The sequence below is a fragment of the Artemia franciscana genome, chromosome 12 (genome assembly GCF_032884065.1).
Source record: "Artemia franciscana chromosome 12, ASM3288406v1, whole genome shotgun sequence".
Classification (NCBI taxonomy): domain Eukaryota; kingdom Metazoa; phylum Arthropoda; class Branchiopoda; order Anostraca; family Artemiidae; genus Artemia; species Artemia franciscana.
Genome location: NC_088874.1, coordinates 25,993,524 through 26,011,463, shown reverse-complemented (window position 1 = coordinate 26,011,463; position 17,940 = coordinate 25,993,524). Strand labels below are relative to the sequence as shown.

At 37.7% G+C, this 17,940-nt stretch overlaps 1 pseudogene; it reads left to right on the top strand.

Annotated features, from left to right (window-relative positions):
* The first annotated feature begins 11,812 nt into the window (after positions 1 to 11,812).
* Positions 11,813 to 14,152, top strand: LOC136033924 (sphingolipid delta(4)-desaturase DES1-like; annotated as a pseudogene).
* The last annotated feature ends 3,788 nt before the right edge of the window (positions 14,153 to 17,940 follow it).

The following is a 17,940-nucleotide window of genomic DNA, read 5'->3' as shown; positions in this document are numbered from 1 at the left end:
GGGGGAGGTCCAATGCTTTGGTGAGTTCGGTGCTTCTGGACGTGCTAGGACGATGAAATTTGGTAGGCGTGTCAGGGACCTGCATTATTAACTTACGAACAGGTGATTAGATCTTAAGGAATTTTGATATTTAGAAGGACCTTGTGTCTCATAGTTCTTATTTTAAATTCCTACCGGCATTAGGCCCCTGATTTTCCTTTTAAATTAATATATGGATTCTTAAAGTTTTGCTAGAGCTCATGCCATATGAATTCTTGGCCCTTTGCTCTTCTGATCTCGTCAAAAGTGCCATATGAGCTCTTATCTCTTGTTCACTTTTCTTTAAAAAATTAATTAAATTAATTTTTTGAACGTTTTTTTCTTAATTAATTGCAAATATAATCAGTGTGAGTGTGGTAATTATAGAAGCCTTAGTTTAGTTTCTGTTGGAAGTAACCTGCTTAGTATGATGATACTCTTTTGTCTTTGAGATGCTGGAGATCATGTTTTAAGAGAAGAACAGTTGGTTTTAAGTTGGGGGGAGAGGACACACTCGGCTTGTAGATTTTTTTATTTTCTTATATTATCATATCATCTTGAGCTCCAGCTGATGACTCTTTAGGAATTAAGGTGTCAATATTGAATTTAGCGCAAGTTTCTGAACTAATGCCTTATAACTTACAGGGTAAAATACTGTTAGGAGATTTTAAATGGAAATTTTAATTAAACCAGGTATAAATTTTTCTAAGACATTTTCTAGTGGTTTTGGCAAGATAAATGAGGCAGAAGCGGAGTTGTGGTTCCCTAATCACATCAGCCTTGTATGAAGAAGGATTATTTCCTTCAGCATATCAGCAGCAAAGCCTTCATGTAGTTTTCAGAATAGTTTCTGGGAGCGAGAGAAGCGCGACGAAGCTTCTTTTTTTTCTTAGCTATCCCAATTCTTCTTTCAATATCTTATAGGGAAATAAAAGAAAAAGAATGGAAATTGTATTTAGCTTGTATTTGATTAGATAATACTGACAGGGCGTCCTGCAGGTCCCAGAGAACCCCTGAGTCAGCTCTCAAGTCCCCTATGGCAAGCTTAAGCCATATCATCACTTCAACCAATAAGTATTCTTAGTGCTTTAGCGAAATATATAGTCCCGAAGACTGCATAATACTTTCAACGTTTTAGTCTAATTAATATTAATGGACGAAAAAGTTTGATGCTCTTTGCCTTTGGAATTATTTAAACTGCCTGACTTTTTATTTTCGTTTTTGTAGATATATATTGCTAAGTCTGGCATTAAATCTCAGCTTGATTTTAGCAGACTAATAAATTCGCCAAAGTAGCCGTTGACATCAAATCCTCATGTGGTATCTGTTCCCCGAGTTGTTTAGTAAAGGACGATCTTCAGTCCATAGCACCTAAAAAAAGATTTGAAAAATATAATGCTAGAAAATACTCAGTTTAAAAAATATCCAGGATTAGTAACTGTTCTTCACAACAGTCTTAAAATTAATCCTTCGGAACAGCGTTTTTAGCTGTTAATGGTAACATATAATTGGATGCTTATAAATTTTTATCCTATGACCGTTTTTTTCCCTGTGGGTACTCATTTGATCCCTCAGAATTAATGCTAGAATTTCCAATCTTTTTCATTTTTGAATCCTTTTTCAATCTAAAAATAAGTTTCTAATAGAAGATTGCAAGGCCGACAAAAGTCTTTTACGGGTTCCAAAACAAGTCAATTCGATTTTGGAAAATTTTATAAAATTGCAGAAAATTGACTTGGAACAGCGTCTAAATCCTTGCTCGGTTCCAAGAACAGAGTCACTTTCAAATTAAGCGAAGCTCAATTTGTTTTGACGGTTTGAACGGTTAGCTGGTTTGAATGTTACTGAGAGTTAAGCCCTTGCACGTTTGTTATTATGATATCAGAATGACAAAAGGTTTTTTTATTTTTATAGTTCATTTATTGTAGTGACTGCAAAACTGGATTATATCGAAGGTCATCAATAAATGAATAATATATAAGATTAACAAAAGCTTATTTATTGTCTTGGAAGTGGAGTGGATGAGGGAAGGAAACATCAAGGCGGTGAATTTTCCTAGTAAAATTTACGCTTAAGGAGCAATATTTAAACTCTAGACGACAAAAATTTCTCTGTTTATGAAGGGGTGCCCCCCTCCTCAATAACTTACCCCAAAGTCTGACCGTTTTTTGCAATTTTTTCAAGAACGGCCACTGAAACACAGTATTTTGAATTTGAAGTTTTTTTTTTTAAGTGCTTAAATCTTTATCGTAAAGAATAAGGTACTAAGGAGGAGGGCAACCTTTTCATATACGAAACAATTTACTTTTATTTTGAATTTTAATGCTGCTCCTTATTTTCACTTAAAAAACTTGTTTATTTCATTCATTATTCGTATTAAATGGCCCTCGTGTTGCAGGAGTCATTCTTAAATAATTGGAGCGAAACCTCAAACTTTAGCGCAAAGAGCTTGGTATTGAGGAGGGGGCAGCCCTATTCGTATACAGAATAGCTTTTGTTCGTTTTAGTTTTATGCTTTTCCGTAATTTCAGTTTAAAAATCTTGTTTTTTTTACATGAACGACACAGTTCCTCCCATGTTGAATGATGCACATATTATGGGAAGGGTGATGTGGGGGTATTGGAAGTGGAGGAGGATTTGCCGGTGATTCACTCTCAAGCGAGCCCAGTTTGATGGTTTATTGTCATTTATGATATTTGAATTCTTTTTACAGCTAAAAGTTTTTCATCCCATCATCATTATCTCTATCCAAAAACCATGCTATTATTCCATCCATCCAAAGGACCAAATGAAGGGCAGGTTGTCCCCAAGTTGCCTAGGAAAGGGTCTTACGAAGGATTGACAGGTAATTGGTACCCACTTTTGATGGCACTTGGTATCTACCAAGTGACATAGCGATCATAATTTCTGTCGGTTTTTCGGTCCTGGTTTTGCCACTTTAGGCACTTCAAGGTAAGCTAGGACGATAAATTTGGGCAGGCGTATTGGGAATCAGAACAGATAAAATTAGAAACTGTTGTTTTCCAATTTTGACCATCTGGGAGGAGTGGGGGGACGGTTAAATTGGAAAAATTAGAAAAAATGAGGTATTTTTAACTTTCAAACAGGTGATCAGATCTTAATGAAATTTGATATTTGGAAGGATATCGTCTCTCAGAGCTCTTATTCTAAATCTCGTCCGGATCTGGTGACTGGGGGGGTTGGGGAGAAAAACCTAAAATCTTGGAAAACGCTTAGATTGGAGGGATCGGGATGAAACTTGGTGGGAAAAATAAGCATAAGTCCTAGATATGTGATTTACATAATCTCCATGGATCTGCTCTATTTGGTGGAGTTGGGGGGGGGGGGGGGGGATAATTCTGAAAAATTAGAAAAAATTACGCATTTTTAACTTACGAAGGATTGATCGTATCTTCATGAAACTTCATATTTAGAATGACCTCGTTACTCAAGATTTGTTATTTAAATCTCGAACGGATCCAGTGTCATTGGGGGGCGGGGCACTTGCGGGGGGGGGGGGGGGTGGTACTTGCGGGGGGTGCACTTGCGGGGGGGAATCTTGGAAAATACTTAAAGCGGAGAAATCAAGATGGAACTGGGTGGGAAGAATAAAAACAAGTCCAAGTTACGTGACTGACATTACCGGACCAGATCTGCTCTCTTTGGTGTTTGGTGTTTTGGAGTTTGTGGGGGGGGGGTAATAATTCGAAAAAAATAGAAACAATGAGGTATTTGTAACTTACGAACGGGTTACCTGAACTTAATGAAATTTGATATATAGAAGGGTCTTGTGCTTTAGAGCTCTTATTTTAAATTCAGACCAGATCATGTGACCCTGGGGGGAGCTGGAGGTGAAAACCAGAATTCTTGGAAAACTTGAAAATTGGGGTTTCTTTATCTTACGAATAGTTGATCGGATCTATTCAAATTCAAATTCATTTTATTTAAAAAAACATTCGACGGACAGAGCCGATTATTAGTTTTTATTGTCATACACACACAAAAATTCGTCGACAAGTCAAAATTAACATTCACAAAATTAATAATATATACAATTAACAATAATAATTGTCACATACACACGAAAATAAGTCAACAAATATACACAAAATTATAATAATACAATTAACAACAATAATCCGGATTAAAAAGTCGATCCAGCATTAAACAGCTTAACAAACGAGGGCACAAAACTAAGCTCATAACGAGCATGTGACACAGTCACAGGTTGAAGTTTTGGTACAGGCTCTGCAACGGCCCTGAGTGGCCTTACCCGTGCCGGTTGATGTTGGGGAGGAAGGATATTTCGGTGTATAGGGCTGGACAAAATTTTATTACCAAAGGATAGGGCTAGTTTTAAACGACGAGATTGAAGGGTTTGAAGTTGAAACTGATTAAGGAGGGATATGTACGGTATTTTTGGGGCTTTTGAGATTACTAGGAGGGCACGGTATTGCACCCTCTCAACCCGGTCCGACTGTTCCCTAGTCAGCCCGAAATGCCATACAGGGCAACAGTATTCAAGTGTGGAACGTATAAAAGAGAAATAGATGCGTAGGAGGTGTGGTGCAGGGATTCCATGGCGAGCCAACAACTTTAGAGACCTGATGGCCAAATTAGCTTTTTTTAACATGCCATCAACATGTTTATTCCACTTCAGATCTGAAGTGATATGAACGCCGAGCAGTTTAATTTCGGTCACGTGACTGGCGCTGGGAATAGGTGGATTAAAAACTGGCGCAGATTTTAAAAAAGAAAATGTTAAAATTACAGATTTATCAAAGTTGACAGTCATTTTGTCCACCTTTGCCTCTTGACATATATCTTTCATTAATGAACCTGCTCTGCTTGGTAGGTTTTTCCGACAACATTCAATGAGCGACAGATCGTCGACATACTTCCAGCGATCGTCCAGTGTTGTTGCCAAATCATTTATTATGACAAGAAACAAAAGTGGTCCCAAGAGGGTACCTTGGGGAACTCCACAAAAAATGGGCAGTGGGTCGGAGTAGGTGGACTTATATTTTGTCCGTTGACATCTACCAGAAAGAAAACTAGCAATTAAACGTACAAGGAATGAATCTACACCTAGTCCAAGAAGTTTTTTTACAAGAATTTTGTGGCAAATTAAATCAAAAGCTTTTCTTAGATCTATTGCAATAAGATTAATCCAAGAATCTGGTTCATCGAGTTTTTGCAAAATACTGTCAATTATACTTACTAAGTAATGAGATGTAGATGTGTTTGGCATATTTCCAAACTGCCTTGGATCAATTTTGTCCAGAATACGGTCTTTCAGCCATGCTGCAACAAAACTTTCATACACTTTGCTAAAAATGGGTGTCATAGTGATCGGTCGGACACCCGAAAAATCATTGGGCGCATCTTTTTTTGGTATTGGTGTAATGAACCCATTTTTCCAAATTGATGGATACTCACCTGTTTTTGTCACCTGATTAAAAAGGAGTGTTAGGGGGCCACTAAGATAATCTGGAAATGCTTTGATGAGATCAATGGGAATATCTACAGGGGTAATACTTGTTCTTTTAAGCCTTTTTAATTTGAAAAACACCTGGGACTCTGATATCAAAGGGAAATCAAAAGACTCAGGAGGAGGGGTGGGTATTCCCACGCTCAGCAAAGGCGGGAGGGATTGCACAATGTTACCCAGATGTTTATTAACGGAGTTGGCTGTTACGACGTCATCTTCATCAATGCCAAAATCGACTCCTTTTTCCACCTTGCCCGTCATCCTTTTGATTCGGTTGTACCACTGGCTTGGTTTGGACTCGAACAGATGATTAACTTTACGTTCTACATATTTGTTCGCGTGTTTTCGAGTGACTTTTCTTAGTTTGTTTTTCAACCTGTTGGCTTGTTGGGTATTACCATGACGGAAAAGCCATCTCTTTTCCATTACCATTTTCTTAACTTCTTGTGTAATATATGGTCGATCTGACGAGAAACGTTTTGTTGACTTCTCAGGAAAACAGGCCTTGTAATTATGAAGCAAAGCTTCTTGGAAAATAGTAGCTTTTTCGTTGCTACTTTTAGCATCTTGGAATTTTTCCCATTTCTCGCAGCTTAACCATTGGCCAAAAGTCAGAAGTCCCTCACTTGTGATTGGTCGACTGATAGTTACAGTTGTAGTGTAATCGATTTTAATGGAACAGGTGGGGTTAAGTTCAAGAGAAAAGTGGTAACTTCCTCCAATTGGAGCCCCGGTCGTAGGTATGTTGTAAAATTCGTGCATATTTGTGGAAATTCGGTCAAGGGAGGTGCCACCTTTGGTTGTGGGAAAATTGACGAGCTGCTTCAGGCCGATTCCGGCGTCCAGGTGATGGAGCTTTAATTCATTGGCATCGCCCATCATGAAAATTCCGCATGATGGGTATTTGCCCAAAACAAAATCCGAACTGAGTTGTAGCTTTTCTACGAATGCTTGGCGGTATTCACTCGTCTGACCCGGCGAGTAATAATACACGCAGAGAGCAATACCAGTGAATTTCCGGGGGAGACGTCGTGGTTTTAGAATGACCCACATTATTTCGTCGTACTCAGTTAAAAAAGGGACATCAAGTCTAGCTGCTTTAAAAATTTCATGGGCATAAATAAGAACTCCGCCACCTTTTTTCCCCAGTGGATGGTCATCAGGTCGTATTTTTATAAACTCGTCAAAACCACCTATTTTCAGGAGTTCTGGGTTTTGTCGATGAACTTCAGAAACCATTAGGACAGATGCCTTTGTTGCCTGAGCTAGACTTTCTAACTCAGCCACTTTATCAAAATTTAAACTTTCAGCATTTGCGTAAATAAACCTAGGGAAGGAAAAAACATCAGAATTATAATACTTTACCTTAGTGGTGTTTGATGTTCTTGTTGTAGGTCTTTGTAAGAATATGTTATTTCTCTGGTGGGTGAGGCTGTCATCAGGATTACCCATACCAAACAGGGGCTCAAATTTATTCAGTACTGGAATTTCGGCTGAAACGAAAGAAATTGTGTCCTCGCCATTGGGGGCTGTGAGGGTGGACAGGAGGGGGGAGGTACGGGGATTTGAAAAACTGTCGGGGGGCTCGGGGACGTTATCTTTTGTGGGGGGTAGAAAAGTTGATGCTGCTGAGGTAGCGGATCCGGGAAAAACATTCCGACCGACCGAGAAGGCGCAACACACGCTTGGTTGGGGGTATGTTGATGTACGGGAGGGATTGTTGGTAAGGGGGGCCACGGAGGTCCGCAAAAGGTGTAATCGCGATGTTTTTGAATTCGTAACCCCCGTCCAATTAAGTTTTTTGATGCCGGGTTCGGATCCAGAAAAGTATTTTCCTGTCGATTGGTGTGACTGGAGCTACGTCTTTTTGATGTACCGCAACACGCATGCGCGAAAACACATTCTTTTTCCGTACATGATAAAACACAACATAAATCAACGTGGTCAAAATTACACTCATTATTACTGCAAGTTTTCGAAATAAAGCGCGGACATATATGTAAAAAACGACACTTTTTTCTGTGCTTACAGAAACCACTTTCATTAAAATACCGACATATCTTGTTAAATTTGGGAGCCTCTTTCACAAAAAACCTGCATATAATATTACATCCTTTACTGGTTAAGGGCTTGCGCTTAACTTTTTGTTGCACTATTTTCTCGAAAACAATTAACGGTTCATCTTCAGTCGGTTGAATGTTACGAAACTTATTCTCGTCAGTTAACCTTACGTCAGCTAATTTAACACTTTCCTGAATCTCGTTATCGAGGATCATTCTCACACTGCATGCACTTTTTACGTCACTTAATGAGTTACAAATCTGATTGCTCGGGCCTTGTATAGAATTATTCATTTCAGAGCTAAAGGGAGACGAGCGTAATTTCACGGGTGGCATGGGTGAAAGGATTCCCAACTGATTTAACTGCATCATTAGGGTGTCAATAGTTGTTGTTTTTTCGTCAGTTAAGTTCTGAAGGTTACGTAAATCAGAATGGATTGATTTGTGGGTATTTCTTAGAGGTAATAGTTCATTTTGAATAGCTGAGATTTGATTCTCAAGAACGGAACGTCTGTTAGTTAGAGTTGAAACTTCATTAACGTGTTCAGAACGATTCGTACATGGAGTTTTATCCTCACTGCTGGGCCTAGTTACTGTCTTAGTTTTGGGATTAGAATTCCTTGGTGTGACTATGGGTGTGTTTTTGCCAAAGGATCTAGGTCTAGGGCACGCTTGTGGCGTAACTTTGCACGGAATTTTCATACCGCTAGTAAATGAAGGTGAAGTGGGGAAGTCACAATTTAAGCACAACCATACCAGTAGTTTTTCTCTTGCTCCAAGCGTGATCCTTGCACACTTAGGATGCCACCATTGACTGCATTTGGTGCACTGAACTGTCCCACTAGTTGCTGGGTTTCTACACTCAGGGCAGTAATATTTAGTCATAACTAACTTGGAAAAAACTAGGTGCTGTGTACTAGGCTGATTGGGAGGAGGACTACCTCGAACCCGACCAACTCGTCTTCACCCGGGGTAAAAACCACAGAAATTCTCTACCTGCTGTGCGGAGATTCAATATCCAAAATAATCCTCAAGTTCATATTTTTAAAACGAAAATCATAGATTAGATACACAAATGTCAAACAACGCCACTGCGTGTAAATAAAATTGATCTTAATGAAACTTGATATATAGAAGGATTTTATGTCTCAGATGCTTCATTTTTGAATCGAATTGGATGCGGGGACATAGGGGGTTGGAGGGGGGAAACAGAAATCTTGGAAAACGCTTAGAGTGGAGAGATCGGGATGAAATTTGATAGAAAGAATAAGCACAACTTCTAGATACGTGATTGACTTCATTGGAATGGATCCGTCCCCTTTGGAGGAGTGGGGGGGATGTTAATTTGGAAAAAATTAGAAAAATTGAGGTATTTTTAACTTAAGAAAATGGGTGCCCGGATCTTTGTGAAATTTGATATTTAAAAGGAGCTCATGTCTCAGAGCTTTTATTTCATATCCCGACCAGATCTGTTGACATTGGGCGGAGTTGGAGGGGGAAATCGGAAATCTTGGAAAACGCTTAGAGTGGAGGAATCGGGATGAAGGTTGGTGGGTAGAATAAGTGAATGTCGTAGATACGTGACTGACGTAACCGTACTGGATTCGCTTTCTTTGGGAGAGTTAGGGGGTGGGGCTCAGTGCTTTGTTGAGTGTGGTTCCTCTGGACGTGCTAGGACGATGAAAACTGGTAGGCGTTTCAGGGAGCTGCACAAATTGACTTCATAAAGTCGTTTTCCCTGATTTAACCATCTGGGGGGCTGAAGGGAGAAAATGAATTAGAAAAAATGTGGTATTTATAACTTACGAGTGGGTGATCAGATCTTAATGAATTTTGGTATTTAGAAGGACATAGTGAGTTCTTATTTTAAATCCCGACCGCACTAAGCCTCTGATTTTCCTTTTAAATCAATCTATTGATTCTTAGAATATTGTTAGAGCTCATTCCATATGAGCTCCATAATAATGATTTTATATAAAAAAGAGCGTGTCAGACTAACCGTATTTCAATCACTGTACGAAAAATTGAAATAAGAAAATTTTTGAAATGGAGCAGTAGGCTGAGTGTTCAAAACAGCTGTAAAATTTTCTTCAATTTTTATAAAAACCTCTAGAATTTCTTTAGTAGAACAGGAATAAATACTTATACTACTACTACTACTACTACTACTACTACTAATAACTCACTGCAACACCAAGCCGCCTGAGGCCAACACAGCTATGCACGCTCCTCCTCTAACCTAATCTATTTAAAGCCTCCCTCTTTACACCCTCCCAGGAAGTTACCATTTCCTTTAAATCTATATTTATGACATCCTCCCAACCCAGACAAGGACGACCTGCTTTCCGTGTAGCCCAAGGTGGTTGGCCAAAAAGGACAATCTTCAGTAATCTGTCATCCTTCATCCGTAGAACTTGGCCTAGCCATCTCAACCTTTCTTTCATTATAGCCCTAGAAAGCGGGATTGAACCATATTTTTCGTACAGCCTACTGTTTGAAATACGGTCAGTCAGCCGGATACCCAGAACAATCCGTAGGCAGTTTCTCTGGAAAACATCTAGTAAATTTTCATCTGCTTTTTGGACCGCCCATGCTTCAGAACCATATTTGACCACTGTCATCACTTCCAATATTCTAATCTTGGTTTGCAGACTTATCTTTCTATTCTTCCAAACTTTTTTTAACTGTGAAAAACACCCTGAGCCTTAGCTATTCTACTTTTAACATCTTCACTGCTCCCACCATCTTTACGAATAATACTACCAAGGTAACTGAAGCTGCCAACCTGATCAATCTTTTCGTTACCTAATGTCACCTGTTCATCTTCGCTTATTCCTAGCCTTAGTGACTTAGTCTTCTTAACATTAATTTTCAAGCCTTGTTTAGCACCGTGAACTCGCAAAACCTCTAAAACTTCATTCATTTTGCTCACACTTTCATTTAATATGCTTAAATCATCAGCATAATCTTAGTCCAGGAGTGTTTTTCCTCCCCATTTGATTCTGTGGTCTCCAATTGCCTTTCCTGTGCTTCTTAAGACGGAGTATATCAAAATGATCCATATAAAAGGGGATAGAACACAACCCTGCTTAACTCCTGATTTAATACAAAACCAGTTGCTAACCTTATTTCCTACCTTAACCGCAGCAGTATTATTCTCGTACATAGCACAATTCACTTTAATGTATGTTTCTGGTATACCGTATAACGATAAGACCTTTGTTAACGCTCTTCTATGAACAGAATCGAAAGCTTGCTCATAATCGATAAAATTGAGGACCAAAGGTGTTTGACAACGAAGGGACTTCTCAATTATTAACCTAAGAGTGAAAACATGGTCGACACATCCTCTACCTTTTCTTAAACTGCTTTGTTCTTCCCTTAAAACTTTGTCTACAGCATCTCTCAGTCTAAAAAGTATCATATTACTCTGTAATTTTCTACCTACATAGACAGACTAATGCCTCGATAATACGACACTCACTCTTGTCACCTTTCTTATACAGTGGTTTAATTAAGGTTTTCCTAAAATCATTGGGTACTTCCCCTTTTTCAAGAATCATGTTCAGAATCTTCAGTAGCTTAGTCCTAACCTTAGAGCCTTAAATGAATGACAATGTTTACAAACAAAAGAAGTATGTTTTCTGCTGATGCAAGTAGATATCTACTTTTAACGATGTCAATCGAACCAATTTTAATCGTCCTATCGTAATTATTGGGTGAGATTAAAAAGAGAGTCTTTAGATATATCATACAGAGAAGGAGCGTGCCTAGCTATGTTGGTATTAGGCAGGTTGGTGCTGAAGTGAGTTCTAGTACTTGCAAAGGATTCACAAAAAGTAGTGATTGAAATGGCTTACAACCTAACAGTCTCATTTTTTCTTTTCTACAGAGCGATTCGAACTTCCTTTTCCAGAGGAGAGGATAGTTATTGTACTGTAGTAATTAATTTTTTTCTTTATTTTATCAGTTTTTGCATCCTTTACCTCCAACAAATGTATTGCTGCTACCAGGAACAACACGATCCTCATCGTACAGCAAGATAACTCCTAATGAGTTGAAATTTTGGTTAAAAATGAATTTTTTTGCAAACAACCTGTCTGATTTGTGTTTTATATATATAATATATATATATATATATATATATATATATATATATATATATATATATATATATATATATATATAATATAATATTAAAAAAAAAAAATTGGTTTCCACGAATATTCTGGTCTAAAAAAACCCATCTAGATAGGCCAGAAGTTTGATAAAAATCGTTAAGAGTCTTAATTTTAGAGAGCGAAAACTTATGTGAGTGACGTCATTTTTATATGTATCAGTATTGCACTGACGTTGTCACACATCTCGCACTCATTCAGAAAAATTGAAGATTTCTATGTATGGTGGAAGTTTATTATTAAAATGCTTAAAAAGCAAAAACCTGGTAATTGCAAAAATATTTGCATATATTTTGGTAAGGGATCAGATCAATTCAAAACCTTAAGAAAGAAAATATAAAGTTTTAATCTTAGTAAAAATCGTTGTTAGACATCAGACCTGCGGAGATAATCAAATATCTTTGAATAGGCCCAGTATAACATTAAAATACGTAAAAATGAAAACAACTGATATTTGGAAAAATATTTGTATATGTTTTGACAAGGGATACAACAATTGAAAAACTTAAAAAAGGAAACCAAAGTTTGAAGCTTGGTTGAAGTCGTTAGTAAAATATCACTACCGAATTTCTTTTCTTATAAGTATAAGCAATGTCTTTAAGACATGAAAAAAAAGTTGAAATTTTTTCAATTTCAATTCAGAATCGCTAAAGTTAATACGTAAACTGCAAGAATTTTTACGGTGCCTTGGCAATAATTTGAATATTTTGATTAAAACTACAAAAATGCCTGAAAATTTAAAAATTACTTTGTTTTTTTATTAGATAAAATCGATTCGCTAAGTGATTAAGCTTACAGGTTTGAACGCAACCAGTTATATAATGGCAGTAAGAAGGCCCAAAAAACGAAAATTTGCAATTATTACAATTGATGATTCGATATTTTTACGATGGTTTACAACAATTCAAAAACCTTAAAAAAGAAAACCAAAAGTTTGTAGTTTATTGGAAATCATTGGTAGAATTGGACTTGCCTTAATAATTAAAAATCTTTGAACAGACTTGTCTGCGGTTAGAAGAGAAGCGAAAATGAGAATCTATATTATGCTCTATTTGAAATGAAACAGTATGAAAAGACATAAAATTGTGTAAAAAGCTAAAAAATGGTAATTGCAACAATATTGTTGACTCAAATATAAAATTGTCAACAGGAATGTTACCTCCCCAAGGATTTCTTATTTTTACTTTACAAATTACATACATTAAGCAATAATACAGGACTCACGCAAAGTATTCTTATTTGTTCAGTTGAAAATGGGACAGCATGTATCGAGGACAGATTTTGAGTGGACAGAAAATCAAGAGCCTCATGCACCCAGAAGAAACGAAATCCTTGCAATGTATCTTGAAATCAAACGGATGTTTGGGTATGACCCCAAATTCAAATGAATAGTTACGGCCATGGTACTGACACAGTTGCTTATACTATATCGTGTCAAAAATTGGAGCTGGCACACTGTGTTGGGTCTGGCATATTGTTTTGGCGGTATGATCAACCACTCCCTGATGTTAGTAATTCATGAGATTTCTCACAATTTGGCGTTTGGCCATGCGAGACCAATGGCTAACAAAATTCTTGGAATTTTTTACCAATTTGCCAATTGGCTTGCCTTTTGCCTGCGCTTTTAAGAAGTACCAGTTGGAGCATCACAGAACCAGAGTGACGACGAACTCGATAGTGACGTACCAACATCACTTGAAGCCAAACTATTTTGTACCAGTGGTGGTAAACTACTCTGGCTAAACCTCCAGCCCCTTTTCTATGCCCTACGACCCATATTCACCCGACCTCGCTCTCCTACCAAGCTAGAACTTTTCAACACAGTCGTGCAACTGCCATTCAATTTTGCAGTATTCTATTTCCTTGGTGCAAAGAGCTGGGTGTACATGCTTGGTGGTTCTCTGCTTGCTATGGGAGTTCACCCAGTCGCTGGGCACTTTATTAGTGACCATTACATGTTTAAGAAGGGCTTCAAAACGTATTCCTACTATGGTCCGTTAAATTGGATTACGTTCAACGTTGGCTATCATAATGAGCATCATGATTTTCCTGCAGTTCCAGACTCGAGGCTTCCTCAGGTAAGAGTAATAGTACCAGAATACTATGATGCACTACCGCATCACGATTCCTGGGTAATGTTTCTATATGATTTTTTCATGGATCCCGATGTTGGCCCCTACGCTCGAGTCAAGAGATATTAGATGATAGATATTAGAAGATATTAGATAAGAGATAATTAGATGTGGATAACTCTAAAAAGAGTTTGTGATTTAGATAAAAACTAGTCTAGTGATACCAAATGGGCCAACCAACCAAGTTTCAACCAACCAACCAACCCACCAAGTTTCATCCCGAACCCTCCACTCTAAGCGTTTTCCGAGATTTTAGGTTCTCCCCCTCAATTCCCCCAACGTCCCCGGATCCAAGCGTAATCTGACGTAAGAGCTCTGAAACGCGATATCCTTCCAAACTTCAAATTTCATTAAGATCCCATCACCCGTTCGTAAGTTAAGGATACTTCATTTTTTCTATTCTTTCCGAATTAACAGGCCCCCACTCCCCCCCCAAGATGGTACAATCGGGAAAACGACTATTTTTCATTTAATCTGGTTTGGTCCCTATTACACCTGCCAAGTTTCATCGCCCATCTTGCCTGGAAGTGCCTGAAGTAGCAAAACCGGGACAGACAGACAGACAAACCGACCGAATTTGCGATCGCTATATGTCACTTGGTTAATACCAAGTGCCATAAAAAAAACTGAAAAAGAAAAAACTAAAAAAGAAAAAACAAAAATATGACAGTAAAAAAAATAAAAAAATAAAAATAAATAAAAAAAACTAAAAAAAGGAAAAGATCTGTAATAAAAGATAAAATCTATAAATGACGTCATGTTCGCAACGTGAAACCAGGCTTGCTTCTAATAGAGATATTAAGAAAAGAAGGTGTGTCGCTGTATTACTAAAGCAATGCGTGTATAATTATCCTACTATTTCACCAAATAGGGAACACCAGAGCAGCGTAAAACCAGGCTTGCGGCTCAAAGAGAAAGAGCAAAATTAGGAATGTCCAATTTACGTCATCAATTCGATCCAAAAATGACGTAGCGTTGCCGGGACCCTGAACACAAGGAACAATGAGAATCTATATATAGCAGCCTGCCGCGTGCCATGCTGGGGCCCACGGGGCCCGGTGGCAAAGCCGCCGGGACCCACCACTGTTTGCGGTTAGAACACAAGGGACAATGAGAATCCATATATAGAAACCTTCCTCGTGCCATGCTTGGGCCTGGCGGAGAAGCCGTCCCAGTTGACTCAATTTCAGGACGTATACAACTACCTCCTGAATTCTGTAATATAATGACGTCAAAAAATGATTTGATTGAAAAAGTATTTCCGAATAACCAATTATAAAATCATAAATGGCTAAGTGAACGAGCGATTCTGGTAGCCAAGAACAAAGACGTCCACAAAATCAACAATATTATTCTGACCAAGATTCTAGACCAGGCAGTCATTTACAAGTCAGTCGACACAGTTCTGGAATCCAATGAAGCCGTTAACTATCCATCAGATTTTTTAAATTTGCTGGGTCTCCCAGGGTTTTCACCACACGTGCTACAACTAAAAATGGGTATTCCAATAATAATTACTGGAACGCCAATAAGTATTAATCAAAATATTAATCTAATATCTTTAATCGCGAAATATTAATCCGCCAAAGCTTTGCAACGGCACGGGACTTGCAGTAAAAAATTGAATACATAATAGAGGCAACAATCGTGACACGGCCTTCCGAGGGTCATGCTGTTCTTATTCCTCGCATTCCCATGATTCCAAAGGATCTGCCTTTTAAATTAAAAAATTGCAGTTCCCAATTCGTTTAGTATTTGCAATCACCATCAACAAAGCTCAATGGCAATCAGTAGAAAAATGCGGTATAGATCTTAATACGGATTGTTTTTTGCATGAACAAATATATGTTGTATGTTGTATGCTCAAGAATCGGTAAACCGGACAATCTATTTATATGCGCAGACAATGGAACAGGGGAGAATGTTGTATATCCACAAGTTTTACGCAGTTGAAAATTAGCCCATATCCATCCTATATACATATGAGAATCCATATATAGAAGTCTACCGCGTGGCACTAGATACGGTCAGGCACGGAAACGTTGAAAACGGGATGAGTCAGTCGACGGCCAATCTAGGATCTTAAAAGAAACCAGGATAAGAATAGTACACCACTCACCCCAATCAAGATGAATGCCTCTTTCTCTGCCTCATTTTGGCTAATCTACCTGGCCCGACGTCCTTTGAGCATTTGAGAACTGTAAAAGGGACCATACATGACACTTCTCAGTGCATGCCAAGCTCTGAATTTATTGGAGAAAGACCAACACTGGGATAATTGCATCAAATACGCATACGAAACGTCAACTCCAAGTCAAATTGGTGGATTGTTTGGAATCATATTGACAATTTTCTCTCCTACATCTCCTGCAGAGCTATCGGAAAATACAAATCGTAAACGGCTGAAGATATACTCCACCGAATACGGCTAGAGAGGTCAGATATGACCTTTGACTTTACAACAGAAATTTATAACTGCACTTTAGTCATGATTGAAGATTTGTGCTTATGTATGGCAAACAAACTTCTCAAGCATTTGGGAATGCCTTCACCTAATTGTACTGCTGCTATACGTTCCGGAAAAAAAAACAACTAAAAAATAAAGAAGAAAAATAAAAGAAAAAAAGAAAAAACTAAAAAAAGCTAAAAAAGGTACACAATTAAAAAAAAATAAAAAAAGAAGAAAAAACTAAAAAGAAGAAGAAAAAAACATTAATTACAAAAGAGGGATTACAAGAATTCAAAAACCTTAAAACAGAAAACCAAAACTCTGAAGCTTAGTAGATGTCATTGTTAGAAATTGTACTTGTTTTAATAATCAAATATCTTTGAAAAAACTGCAATAGAACACAAGGGACAATGGGAATTGTCCCATTGATCGTGTAGCAAAATATGGAAACATGTCTCATGTTGTTGCTAAATGTATTGATGGTTTTATGGAACATTCTTCTTTTACTTGTCCTACTAAACGTAAAAAAACAATCCAGAGGACATAGGAAAAATAATAGAAAAAATGAATTAGAGTTACATATGTTTTCGACGGATCTATGCCAGCTACTTGAATCTAAGGGTATGACTTTCTGTAAAAAATGTCTAAATAAATTATTCAAGAGGAATTTAATCAAATTTTTCTGGATTGTTAAGAATAATACAACTCTTGAATATAATTTTAAAATAATATGCGATATAATTTGCATTCTAACTAAAACGAAATTTATTTAAAAAAAGAGTAGGTCTTATAAGATTGGTAATAAGGAAAAGAGATTATATTTACCTATTAATTTTACTTGTAAGCAGATTAAAGATATTAATTTACCAGAAATTTTAAATCAGCGGGATGTGAAACAGACAATTTCTAGTAATTTGAATTATAATGAACCTCCAGTTTTAACTTATAAATTTTCAAAAACTATTGGCCGAGTGGGTTTGTGCGCTGGATTCAGGATCCCTTGTCTGAGAGGACGCGGGTTCGAATCTCGGCGTATCCAATTCTTCAGTTTGGGACGGGGGTGAGTGGCGTGACTCTGTAAGCTTAGCCAGAGTCGACCCAGCTCTAAATGGGTACCTGGAGAAATCTGGGGAAGGTAAACAGGAAGGGTGTGCGAAATCACAGGATGGCTGGCCCCCAACCCCCCATTGCACTTCCTGGCTGAAGGGCCAAGAAACGGAGATCAGCACCGCCGGTACGGACTGTAAAGTCTAATGCCGTATCCTTTACCTTTACCTTTATTGGGCAAATGATTTTCTAATTATAATTTAATTCTTAAAAGATTGGACAGTGATATAAATTGGAAACCTGTTTGTAATTGTCCATTGTAAATCCCACTTACCAACTTGTTATAACTGGGGACTTGTCAATAATAAAACAAGATGATCTTCAAATTATAATAGGCAAATTTCTGTCTTTCCAATCATTTGAAACCATCGATCATTCTTGATAGCTTGGAAAATGATTTAGATTTATTTTTTGATAAGTGGTGTAAGAAAGAGGATAAAAATAAAGAGAGGTTTCAAAGTTGGAAGAATTTAATTTTTAATACAATATGAAATAAAATATATGC